The sequence below is a fragment of the Myzus persicae genome, unplaced genomic scaffold (assembly GCF_001856785.1).
Source record: "Myzus persicae strain clone G006 unplaced genomic scaffold, MPER_G0061.0, whole genome shotgun sequence".
Taxonomy (NCBI): domain Eukaryota; kingdom Metazoa; phylum Arthropoda; class Insecta; order Hemiptera; family Aphididae; genus Myzus; species Myzus persicae.
This window is the reverse complement of record NW_019104355.1, coordinates 161,568-175,426: the sequence shown is the minus strand read 5'-3', so window position 1 is coordinate 175,426 and position 13,859 is coordinate 161,568. Positions and strand designations below refer to the sequence as shown.

General features: G+C 27.2%; 1 protein-coding gene across 1 annotated transcript in view; it reads right to left on the bottom strand.

Moving 5' to 3' along the window:
- Positions 1 to 13,859, bottom strand: part of LOC111041446 — a 99,362-nt gene that overhangs the window by 76,647 nt on the left and 8,856 nt on the right. The window lies entirely within an intron of this gene.

Below are 13,859 nucleotides of genomic sequence, written 5' to 3'. Positions count from 1 at the left end.
AATTTATTTTTTGGCAATAGTTAATACCTAAATGTATTTTTTAAACTCACATATCTGGGGTTTTTTCTATCAAACTTTTCCTAGTTTTAATATCAGTAAGGTTTTGAGTTTTTTGACTAGCCCGTAGTAAGGGGTTAGGTATAGGCATTTTCAACAATATATTATTTAAAATTATTATTTAATTACATAAGCGTGAGCAGACGTTATTCTTAGGTTATGCAATTAGAAAAATAGGGCCCCTCGGACCTCGGCCCTAACTAAAATAAAACAACCGAACATATATCGCACTTAGTATAGGTTTACAACTCGATTTTATTCTAAAAAACGATTCTAAGCGGTTAAACTTTTTCTTTTACCACATATAAAACACAGTTTACAATCTAAGTTTTTAAAAATATACTTCTTAGCTTCTTCGCTTCCCTCAGAATCCAAAATCGCTCATAGTTTTAGAGTAGAATATAATATGATTACATGTGGTCTTTGATAACAAACCCTAAAACCAATAATAATTATTCTATACATAGTCTGCATATTGCTACATAAATAAAAATATCTAAATGTTGCAAACGTTGAAAACTGTGATAACCAGATTTAATGATACATCGTTAGATTTTCATGTGGGTCGGAGGTCACGTGATAACTAAAAAAATAATATTTAAGTACAGTCAAAACTCTTTATAACGAATCTGAAGGGACCAAGAGATTTCTTTCGTTATAGAGAGTTTTCGTAATAGAGAGGGTTTAAAAAAAACAAAATTTTAATTATTTATGTATAAAGGTATGTACCTATGTAATATTATATATCAAACACATCATTATTTTTACAAATAATGAAAGAATGTAATCGTTCTTGGAAATTTCGGCATTATTGCCGATTATTTTTATAGTTTATATATGTAATAGATACGATAACACGTAAATTGTATTATGAAACATAAAATATTGTTTCGTTATTGAGAGTGACTAATACGTTATAGAGAATGAATTGTCTAATGGGTTATATAGCAAACCAACCATTATTATGTAATGTTTACGTTATATAGAGTTTTTCGTTGTAAAGAGTTTCGTTATAAAGAGTTTTGACTGTATAACAATATAGCATTAAAAATCTGTATTGATATATTTTTCGGAAAATGTATTTTAAATTTTTAACTAGGTACAAAATGATCTGCACATTTTCGTGTTTTTTACAATTTGAACTTTAAATAGTTATAAAAACAAATCGTGCTAATGAAATTCTACAGGCCGTATTTATAGTCAATTCTTAAGAATGAGTATTGCTTAAGTTATGCTTATGACTTAAATGAGATTTATAAATTGTAGTTGAGCTTAAAAAAATGTAAAGTACAATTTATTCAGAATATTTTAAAAATACTGGTCTTTTTTTAGAGATTTTATTATATCTCCAAATTAAACTTATACAAGTACATATTATAAGTATCGATTATATTATTTAGTCTTATAAAAAAGTGTATAAAAAAAAAGATCTTTTTTAAAAATTGACTGAAAAGCATAACAAATATTTGTATAATAATAGTCATACCTAACTAATAAAATACAATTTATAGTATCATAACTTTTGACACCAGAGAAAACAAATTTTAAGACACTAAACAATCTTATAAAGTTTAACAATATACGTAATGTATTAGGTAAATATTATTTTTAATAGTTTATTCTTTAACAGTTCTTTTTAATAACTCCATTTCTGTTAAATGTTTCTTTTTACAAAAAATTAAATCATCAGAGGATAGTTCAGATTTAATTTTTCTTTATTTCAGAAGTTCTCTCTCATTTTCTATTTTTAAAAATAATTCTTCCTTTAATCTTCCTTCATTAATTTCTTGATTCTAAGATCGTCGATTACGGCTTGTCGTTGCATCGACTTTATGAATGCGGTTCTTACTTCTTATAGTTTTAAATTACCATAATAGCTGCAACTTATTAATAACCTTGTGTTAGTTCAAGCTTTTTGACCGGCTATCACATGAATGAGTATAAAATATCACCTCTTTACAGTACAATATTGAGCAAATTTATCAGCTTATTAAAGAATAAGGGAGTATAAAGAAAATATTTACGATTGATGAGCATAAAATATTCTCTGATGTTGCTCAACTTGCTACAATTTTGAACTATATGCTGTACAAAAAATATTAATTTAAATAATTAATAAGAAAATACTATTAAAATAAACAACTGGAAATGTCTAATTTCACATATTATGTGGAATGTATCGGTATAGCCTTGTAAGTTGTGGATTTCTATGATAGATTCTAATTTATATTTATAGATTATAAATATAGGAGTAGGTATGTACCACGAATAAATCCACTGCGAATATTATAATAAGTACGCATGTTCATGTGTTTGTACGTACCTACCATTCATGGTACCCATGTGGCCAAACTTTGGTGGCCGATGGGTAATACCGAAATAAGAACACGGATTTATTATGTGATTTATAATAGGTACCTATAGATGATGTACTAGGAATTAATTGTATCCTACGTTAACACGACGAATGCGACGATACAGACCTACGAACGATTTTTTTATGACCATACTATTATTATTCGAAATCAAATTGCATCCAGTGCGATAAATTGTCAGCTGTTGTTCATATTCGTGTTCATATGTCGTGTTTACTTAGAACACGCGAGTGTTAAAAATAATTATGTAATAATAACAAATCCAAAGTGTAGTATATTTTATTAAATTGTATTACTTTAGTTCAATTATTTGAGCTTTGGGTATTTCCACGAAATAATGGGATGGTTAGTAAATATTTTGAGTTGTCGGGTCAACCCAGGGCCCAGGCCACTCCTTAGCTACGTGACAGCGTTTCCTATTTTATGTGATTCATTCTTCGTGTTAAAAAATCAAGGTTAAAAATTATATTATTATTTTGGCCTATTAAATTTAATGAATTATTTTATTAGATGTAAGATGTTAAACCAATATACAGTTATAGCTGTACAAGGTATAGGTATAGTACGATTAATGATTAAATTAATTCGAGGTACCTAAATTGACCAAATTAATAGGCATATTTTAGAAAGTCTAGTATTAGAAAGTTGAATCTTACAAATGACATATTATATCAAAAAAAAAAAAAACAAGTTTCGGAAAAGTTTTAGAATAGTTCAGTAATAATTTTAATATCATTGCCATCGATGTATAAACGTTTATAATTATTTACTACATTTAGGTTCTGTAGTCGATGCATTTTAATTAATACTTAGACTTAGGTCTTTAGGGGCATCTTGTGCATCTATGTGTCCGGTAAGTTATGTATCGTTAAATCGTGTTATTACTTATTAACAAATTAATACAATACACATTACACATGTAACACAAAACTATTTAGAATGTAATAATAATTATTATGAATTATGATCGAAGATTCCAAAATCCAAATTAATACACTTTTCGTCTGAGCCTTAGTGAGCGCAGCAAGACACGATTTTCCAGCATCCGAAAACTCCCGTTTTCATTTACTGTTATAAATTATATTGACTTTAAAGACTCAAAATTATAACAAAATTAAATAGTTGTAAATTTATTGTGATATGTTTAAACCATATTTGAACATTCGAACCACCTCAAAAAAAAGGAAATCAACAGCTTTTATATAATATTAAGTCTGAAGTTTGAAAAAAGTTTGCAAATATATATTTACATCACAAGCATAATACTCAAACTTAATTTGTTGTTCAATGTTTTTATATTTTAAGTAGGTAGAATAGATGAAATACTGTGTGTTACAGCTCTACGCGTTCCAGATACTCATAATATAATAATATAATAATCTAAAAGTAAAACTAATAAGGTATTATTTTCGGATTTGAATTTAATGATTTAAACTACTTACCAATTATTGTTTATTTGACTCCTATAATTTTACTGAAAAAACAGTTCCACATTACTATTATTTTAAAAATGTATTTTTGAATAAGAGATTATAAAATAATTATGAATTATAAAAATTATTAAACTATCAAAAATCAAAATATTAAGAATTTTTATAAACTTACTTAGATTAAAATTAAAATGTTTAAAACATCCGTATTAACTTACTAGGTTATAAATAATATGGTGCAGGCAGTGGTATAAAATAATTATACTCAGAAAAAAATGATTATATTTTATATTGTCCCTACTCACTACTCACTATATTTTATATCTAAATGAGTACATGCCACAACCTAACCACAACCTAACCTAACCATATGGTAAGTTCAAAGTTGGCAGTATACTTGTACGAACCGAGTTTTGAACAAAATTTGATTTGTACGAAAACAAAAATTTAGTTTTTATTTTTAACCCTTCGATAGTCACCTTAGAGTATTTTACTACCCCAGACATGCTAAAAACGTTTATTTGTTTGGAGGAAAAAACATATTATGAACCTCCGCCGCCCGTGATATTATTTGTAATAAGAGTATCAATATGATAGTGTGTTCTTATATTATAATTAATACATACATAGCATGAAGGTTCATATTACCTGTGTAATATTAAAAAATTCGAATTTAATTTACTTTGGTTGTGACAACGGGATACAAAGTTGAAATACGGGACGTACCTATGGTCACTCTAACTTATATTTATAAGAGAATATTAATGAGCTTATGCAACTAACTTTTTTTAGAGTTATAAGTTATGAGCCCTGCTAAAGAGTATTATAAGTAAATTCTATAAAATATGATAACAGGTACAAGAAAATTAATGATAATGTGGTAAAAACGACTGCCCTAAGTTTTACTAATGGTGGCCTACCTTTACCCCTTATACATTTTGTTCATTGATAATATACGATTGTACCGAATAATAAATTTAGATACGATGTACCTTAAAAGTACTTTCAAACATTATGATATATTTACATAACAATAAATTACTTTTAAATATAATACATAAATACATAATAGGTGTTATAATAATATATAATAAATATTTATTATCATGAATGACAATTTTTTTTTTGTTTTTTTTTTTTTGTTGTTGACCATATTGTTATTACAATTTTTTTATACATCCATTACTTTAATGATAATTTATAGTATTTGTTATATATATATAAGCGCAGCCCACCTCCAGTAATTTCACCAAATTTGGGTTTGAAAATGTGGCATACGCGAGTATACATGTAGTAGTAGATTACATTTTGGGTATTGCGTGCAGTTTTTAGCTGCAGCTAGAGTATCGAATAATTATTACAGCACCTTAATTCTTTAGTACGTACTTAAAATTAATTGTATTGATCTTTAGAATGATTTTATTGCATTCACTAAGAACACATTGACTTTGACTACATGCCTTGTTTTAAGGAGTTAAGTATAGGCAATTGCAAACTAATTTCCATGTAAAAGTAATTTAAATTATGATTTAATGGGCCTACTCGTGGCTCGTTTAAGTTATAAGGGGCAATATTTAGGCAATATGCAATTTTGATTCTGGCACCCATGGCATTTACGTTAATCGTAAATAATAATTAATGTGATTGTGGTTGTAAACCTACGGGTTGTATTGGCCTATCGACTCGAATACAAGTAAAAATTCCAAGGAAAAAATGTCTAAAATAAAAAATGACTGTCTAAAAATTTTCCAAAATTCACTATTTTTCGCAAAATTGTTTAGAATCAAATATAGGATAAACAATAAACATACAGATGAAATAGATTATTATATACATATTCATAACTAAACAGGTGGACAAGGGGACTGTATATAGTAGTTGTTGAGTATGTCATTGGAATGTTATCTATTTGAATATTTGAATTGCATACGAAAAACGATTCTGAGGGGAAACGTTGTGTCATTTTAACATTTACGATCTCGCATATTTTTCCAGGACATTTTTGTAGACTTCTATCCACGCATGAGCTGCATGAGTGCACATGTCAACGGCACAGCTGACCAAAAACAAAAAGCTTGATCTTTTGCTCAAAACACTCTATACAGAAAAAAATGTCACTCCTCGTAGAGTGATCTGATGTCAATAATTTATTTTCTTGTTGGAAAGTGGATGATTTTCAACAGGGCGTATTAGCTTTAATTCGCTTTTCCAAAAAATTGAAAAATTGAATACAAGGTTCCTCGTAAGTTGTTGTCCTTGAAAATTGAGTGTAAATCCATAATATTTTTTATGAGCGATTTAAGTTAAAATGTTGACTTCAAAATCATGAAAATTTGCAAATTATTTTGAGTTAAAAATGCATAAAAATGTTTTCATTTATATCTAAGATTTGAAAATGTAATACAAGAAACCCCATAAATTTTCCTACATTTAACAAAAAGAAAGAAAAAAATGTTTGCCGAAAAGTCAAATAAATTTTGTTATGTGCGTTAGAACTTAGATATTAGATATTTACCTGTAAATTAACAAATATATCTTAAATTCTTGTTATTATTAAAAAACTTTTAACCGTAGATTCTTGAAATTTTACTCAAATAAAATATTGAACATTTTCAAATTATTTTGCAAAGGTTCTCATAAATAGTTCATACTATAACCAAAAATCTAAAAAATATATAAACAATATTCTTTTTAATTGACATTTTAAGTTTAAATTTGAACGAAATAACATATTAAAACCAAGAATAACGATTTTAGTTATTTTGTTGTAATTTAAATATATAAATCATGAGTCTTGAAACTTTTAGAGTATATTATTATGTTTTATACAAACAATAATATTTTCTAGTGCAATTTTTTCAGAAACCACCAATTTAACAAACTGTAGTCTATAGTAATAATGCCTAATCGTAAAATAAATTACTTTAATTACAATAATATCATAAAATATACTTAGTAATATTATGTAAACTGAGAGACCGTCTTCGGTCAGAATCAATTTTTTGTATACCTACCGTGATCTTATATTTTTCAATTCAAATTGAACATATCAATGGCTCTCTAGATACCTAACGTATAACAGAGCATTACTCATTTCCCTGATTTTTTTTATTTTCCAATTTTTCAATTAAATTGAAATCGAACTTCATCAACCAAAGTAGAATATCACCCGTCAAATAACTATTTCTTATGGAACAATTTTCTTATTTTGTTGTTATTCAAAAATGAATAAAAATAATCATTGATACTTGAAGTTGGTACCAAATGTTTAGATATTAGCATTATATATAAACTGTAACATACAAATTGGTTCTATACATGTCAATAACAAATTTATGTATTTAACAGCTTGAAAATTGAATACAAGGTTTCTTATAAAGGTTTCTTATTAACATTATTTTTAAGTTCAAATTTTAAGGAAAATTCATCAAAGCATAAAAATCAGCAAATTATTTTGTAGGTAGTTAAAAATTAATTAATTGCTCAATTTTTATAGCTAAGGATTGAAAAATTCAAAACAAGGTTTCTCACTTTCCCACGAGTAGTTCATGTAAAATAGTTAAATGAATTACTATAATAGCAATAATATATGAAAATATACTTGGTAATATTGGCTGACAGACCGTCTTCGCGTATAGAATCGAAATTTATTGAATTAAAATTTAACACATCCATTACAGTGACCCCTCTAGACGCCTACAATTGTACAGCAGAACAGTACCTACTTGTCCAGATTTTTTAAATTATTAACCATTCCTATATTTGTGATAAATCATCTTGTAACAATGAACAACAAGAAACGTGTATGATAATTTTTTTTACATGGAAGTTCAGATTTTTTTTAGTTCCTCTGTCGGAGTAGAAAAGTGTTTGTTAGGAGAGGGAGGGGATCTGATTAGAGCAGGATATTCTATATTTTATATAGACGTACCCGACGTCCTTACTTAGTGGAGAAAACTTCTGGCTTGACACGATCAAATCCGGTCGATAGGTAGTTGTAATGTTTCGAAATATTTACATAAAAAGAAAAAGTAACCGATTTCCCTAACAACGACGGCACGGCCTATCCAATGTCCGTCCAACCAATGTGATATAATATATGCAGTTCAAGGACGAATTAATAAATTAGTTTGACTAGACTAAGATAATACCTACACGATACGTTTATAATAATTTAGATGTATGTGCCTACAGTCTAACGGTACCTATATGTGGCCATGTATATTACTGTGTATACATTTAGATATATAGGTATGTCTTGTCGTTTCGGTATTTCAAACAATTTTCTTCCTATTATATGATTGGTTCGTGCTATAAAAGAAAGTTGAATACATTATATGTTTATTGTATTTATAATTATATTTAAAACGTGCCGTCTGTTCGTAATTTTTTGTTGGCGTAGGTTTTAAAATATTTCATTTTTTTGATTCCTGCCAGATTTTATGTAGCTACTTTTGGCGGAAAACATACCCCGACATACATATACGTTGTGCGTATGATAAAACGATTCAGCGGAAACAATAGCATGTGTATGGCTATTATACCTACAATATAATTTATATTATACACCTAGTAATGTAAATGATAGTTAATATAACAAGAAATAAGCAATAGCTATATGTATATAATACATAAAAGATTAAAGAACTTGTCTTGACTGACGTCTGACTGATTCATCATCGCCTGGTCAGAACCGCTGAAGCTAAATAGTAAATGAGCACAAAATTTGGTTAGTATAGGTAGTTTATTGGTCTAATGATGTGGAGAAACACTAAGAAAAGATTTTCCCAAATTGCAAAGACGGAAAATTTTATTTTTTCTTGATCGGATTTTTCGGGACAAAGTTGTAACAAAAAAAAAAAACTGTACACGGGCGAAGCCGGGTTATTTAGCTACCTAGTAATTTATAGTTACTATAAAATTCAAAACTGCCAAGAATAATTTTGATGTATCTTTATTGTCCAATTCTTAGTAAAAAAAGTTTTAGATGTTGTTTTAAACTCTGTTCGGTGGAGCAGAATGTCTGTGGAAATTTTGTTTTTGAACAATATGCGAAGCACCATATTATATTATATTATATGATTGCAGTGGTGAATCCAACTCTGGGCCGACATTACTTCAAAAACTATTCAGCCGGTACTAAAATACTTATTATCAACATTTTACGAAGAAAATAGAAAATAAATAATTATCTACTTTACACTATACCAGCTATATGACTTATTATTATCGTATAATAGAATTTGTCCGATAAACGTTATATTTTACCATCGTCAAAGTAATAATAGTAATTACTAATTACTAATAACTAATAATTAATAGATTAAAATAGGTATGTCATTTTACATAATTTAGGCCATACGCCCATACAATTATTGGACGAAATTGAAGTGATGATGGGCAAGTGAAGTATGGATATACTGGCTATCTACATTGTGTGATCAATATTGAATACACCTATAAAAACTTATAAGAATATAAGATTCCTTATAAGTTATAAGTAGAACCAGGAAGTTCATACACTTCCATGTATTCGTATTGAATGGCCAACAAGTTGCCAGAAAAAAATTACAAAATGATACTTTGCATAATTTGAGGTTTTTCTTATCTATAAATTATAAGCATTTTTTTCAGATTTGTCATTGTCGAATGCATATATATTAAACTCGACGAGATCGTCAAAATAAATTACTTTTGAGAGGCATTTTAATGACAAAGGATATGTACCTCTATAAAATATGAATATAAAATAATCAAATAATCAACAAAATATAAAATGTTTAATGTACATGCACCATACAACCATAACGTTAGGATGTAGGCATAAAAAAAAATATTTTTAATTTCCAGAATTAAAATGTCAAATAGATTGTATTTTTCAATATTTGCTGCCTTTGTCTATTTTCGGTGTAGGTACTTAAACTTATAAAAAATAAATAATTATTATAAATATCTAATGAAATATATTATATTTAAAAAATTACTTAAAATTTGAATATTCATATAGGTAATTGAAATCACACTTAATTTATAAAATATAAAGAATATAGGTAATATTTAAAAAATAAATACAAGTTTAAAATAATAATAATAAACATATTAAATATATTAATTTGTAATTATATAATATAACAAAAATACTCAATCAGATAAATGATAACTGCATAAATTATATTATTTTAAGATTGGCCGGAGGTATTCTTTATGAGATCCTGAGATAGTATAAATAAATATCTATATTTTAATAATATCAATAATTATTTTGTTTAAGTACACCAACAGTTAATGTTGAAAAATATAATTTATGTGCCATTCCAATTCCCGGTACCTACTACGTACTACGTATTGGTTAGGGTAACAGGTTAATGAATTCCCAAAATGTTTAAAAGGCTATTTTATATAATTGGCGTAAGTATTAGGAATTTCCTATCGTTTCAATATGATTGTATCATGCAATTACGCAAACGCATACCTATCATAATATAATATATTGAATAATTGTGTGGCACGTGCCCGGGTACTTATTATTTTGGTAACTATAGACTAAAGAGTATAATCATATTATACTGTATATGTCGATAATATGCCTAACTGTCTAGGTAGATACCTAACCTATGCGTGTAATTATAGAGTCCAGGATTGCACCCACCCATTTTCATTGTAGATTCTGATCGGAGCTATGAGAATTATTGATTTTACAATGATTTTTGTATTTTTATTTGTTCTTCAAAGATTTCTGGTAGCAAAGTGGATCTAGTCGGCGTTCTAAGTTGTTATAAAAACATTTTTAGTGCGTACGAATTCGAACTTTACATATTATATAAATAATAAATACAGTTTGTACGTATTTACATATTGTAAATTTACCTATACGCAAATTACTGAGATACATTTTTTTTCGCTATATGTGCTTGGAGCCTTGGAATCCATCAATTGCACTTTTATCAATGTAAAGATAGTATGACAGAAGAAAAGTTACAGGGACAAAAAATTAAGTAACACACATTTTCGTAAAACTTTCAATCAAACATATTTTTATAATTATTTTATTTCATGATCATTTTCTAAGATGTCCCATAGACAATGACATTAATATATATAATAACTGTAGAGAGTGGATTTCTATACAATTGTATATACCTACTAATAAAGTGTTTTTAAAATTTATTACAGATATGTAATAGTATATATACACTACCTATATTTGTCACACCTCTGAGTTCACTGATCACACCAAAGGTAATGCAGGAATTAATGCAACAACCACACTATTCTAATAAAACAATTTCACGAAAGAAAAATGTATATGCGCCATGCAAGTATCTACCTTATACTATGAATTTAAAATTTAACCAAAAGTTTGTTTTGTAAGGACCGTGGTATAGATTTCAATGTGTGGTTGTGAAACAGATACACCGAGAATTTTTTAGGATTTTCTCTTTACCACCCGCAGGACGAAAAATGTTGTTTTCCAACGCTTCAATTGTCATCGAAAACTAAGCTCTCAGCGTGCAGGAGTGACAAAAAAAATATTTCATCAAAATGAAAATTCTAATAATACAGTTTTTCGACTTCGCACCTTTCGTTTATCGGTGAACTAATATCAATTTTAATATTTTTAACAGAAAATTAACTTTCTTGTTCAAATACTTGTAGAGCAATTTCAGTGAAAAACAATTTTATTTCACATTAAGTATCTACTTAATTAATTTGTTAAATGGTTTTTAAAATTATTAGTATGACTATAGAATATTAATAATTATCAAATAAGCAATCTAATTGAATATATTTTTGTTTAGGTAATATCGAGGGTATTATTATCTTTTTTTAATTGTTTGCATATTATATTTTGTTTATGGTTGTTCACGATTTTTATTACACATCATAATTATGGCATACATAATGTGATACTATTTTGCATAAAAATCCGTGTTCTATAATATAACACTGTACATACAATTATAATAACTCAGGCCTGAGACAGTCTGACAAATGACTACAAATATAATGGACAATAAATTTCGTTATAATTCGTAATTTGGATTATTTTTTTTATTTATTCATATCTTTATACCGCTAAATATAAAATAATATATTACACAGCACATATTTTCACTCCAGCCAAGTCAGCTGCACACAACGGGCACAATACTGTGAAATGTATTAACTTCATGACGGTACATTATAATATTATTTTTTAGTTGTATATTATCTATAATTGAAACCTGCACAGCTACAAGTGCGCCAGCTACAATAATAACTATGTGTAAAATGACACAGATGCGATCGGCAAATAACAAGACATTAAAAAGTAAAATCCACCGGTATCGTGTAAATACGAAAAAATTTCATTTTTACGCTCTGATGATAAATATAATATTATTTTAATAACATAATATAAGTATTCGTAGTATATTATATAGTAGATATACCATCTACATACATGGTATTATGGTAATAGTATATACCAGAACCTACAATTACATACATATTACTTTTATATTTTGATTTAACAAATATACCTAGGTAACTAAAGTTATTTTTGGAACTATAATACATACTTATACTTACAATTTGAACTTAATCGACTCATATATGGTTCGAAATGTTTAAAAAAGATAAATATTTTCTTATTATGTTATGAAAAGCCAAGGAATGTAGACCACGTGAACGTGAAATTATACTACAAAGAGAATAATATCGTGTTGGAAATTCGTGTTTTGAAATACAAAACATATTCATTGATACAACGCTGAGGTACAACGAACTATATGTATCAATTTACTTTTGATCTCAAAAGTAAATCTTAGTTCACGATCTCTAATATTTACTATAGCTGGTGCAACTAGTCTATTAAATTGATCTAAAAGGTTTAAAAGTGCATTTTAAAATTATAATATAAAAAAAAAACCTATGCCATCAACTATAGATAATTTAACAAATTTTAACATTTTGTATGATGGTATGGCGTCGTCTTATAAACAACTGTGAAATGAAATATATACATGTACGCTGTACTTGAATGCAATCAAAATTAGAGGATTATATGCATCATCAGTTTTAAAATAATATACGAAATTACACAAAATACACTAAAAACAACTTTGCAATACTGCATGATTATGGCTTGAAAACCTAATACTAAAAGAAAAACTATAAAAAAAATAGTACTACCAAAATGTTATTTTATTTACCATATTTTTTTAGGTATAGCTTTAACTCTATACGTAAATACATATACTAAATAGGTATAATATATTATTATGTATTATACCTATATTTATGAATAATTTCTCAGACTTCTGCAGAACATGTTTATTTTAGTACAAATGTACAATGTGTCGGTTTTTATTTGGAAAGCTATCAACAATAATCCGTATCCTTATTATTTATTTTATTCACCAAATCTTTCTAAATATTTATAATAGAAAGATAATTGAATAAATTTTGAAACCTCATATAGTCTGCAGATCGCATTCATGTCATTTTTTTGCATATAACAGAAAGAGAGCACTCACAGGTTGCGTGGCCGAGCTTTACGTAATTTTAACTGTTAAACCTATCTGTAGAAGCTTATAAATATTTGAATAAATCGTAAACACTGCAAAATTCAAATCCTCCGAGAATATAACGTTTTTTTTCCGTTTAAAAAATTACTTATTATTAAAAAGTCATAAAATAAATATATGGCTATGAGGCTCAGGCTATATTATTGCTATTCCAATTATACAATTATTATTTGTAGTATGAAATTAGTAAGTATGTTGATATTGTAATAATAGCCAATTATTATGCGTATCTGTAGATAAAGTCTTTCAAAGAATTTAATTGATTAAAATTAATTGTACAAAAATCAGGGCGTTTTCGAAGCCGAGGGTGCGCTAGTAAATTCAAAAAATCTTGAAAATGTATCAACTCAATTTAAAATATAGTATTTAACTTATATATTGGTCAATGATAAGTTTGCTTTTTTCAAAGTTCAGTTAAAAAATAATTG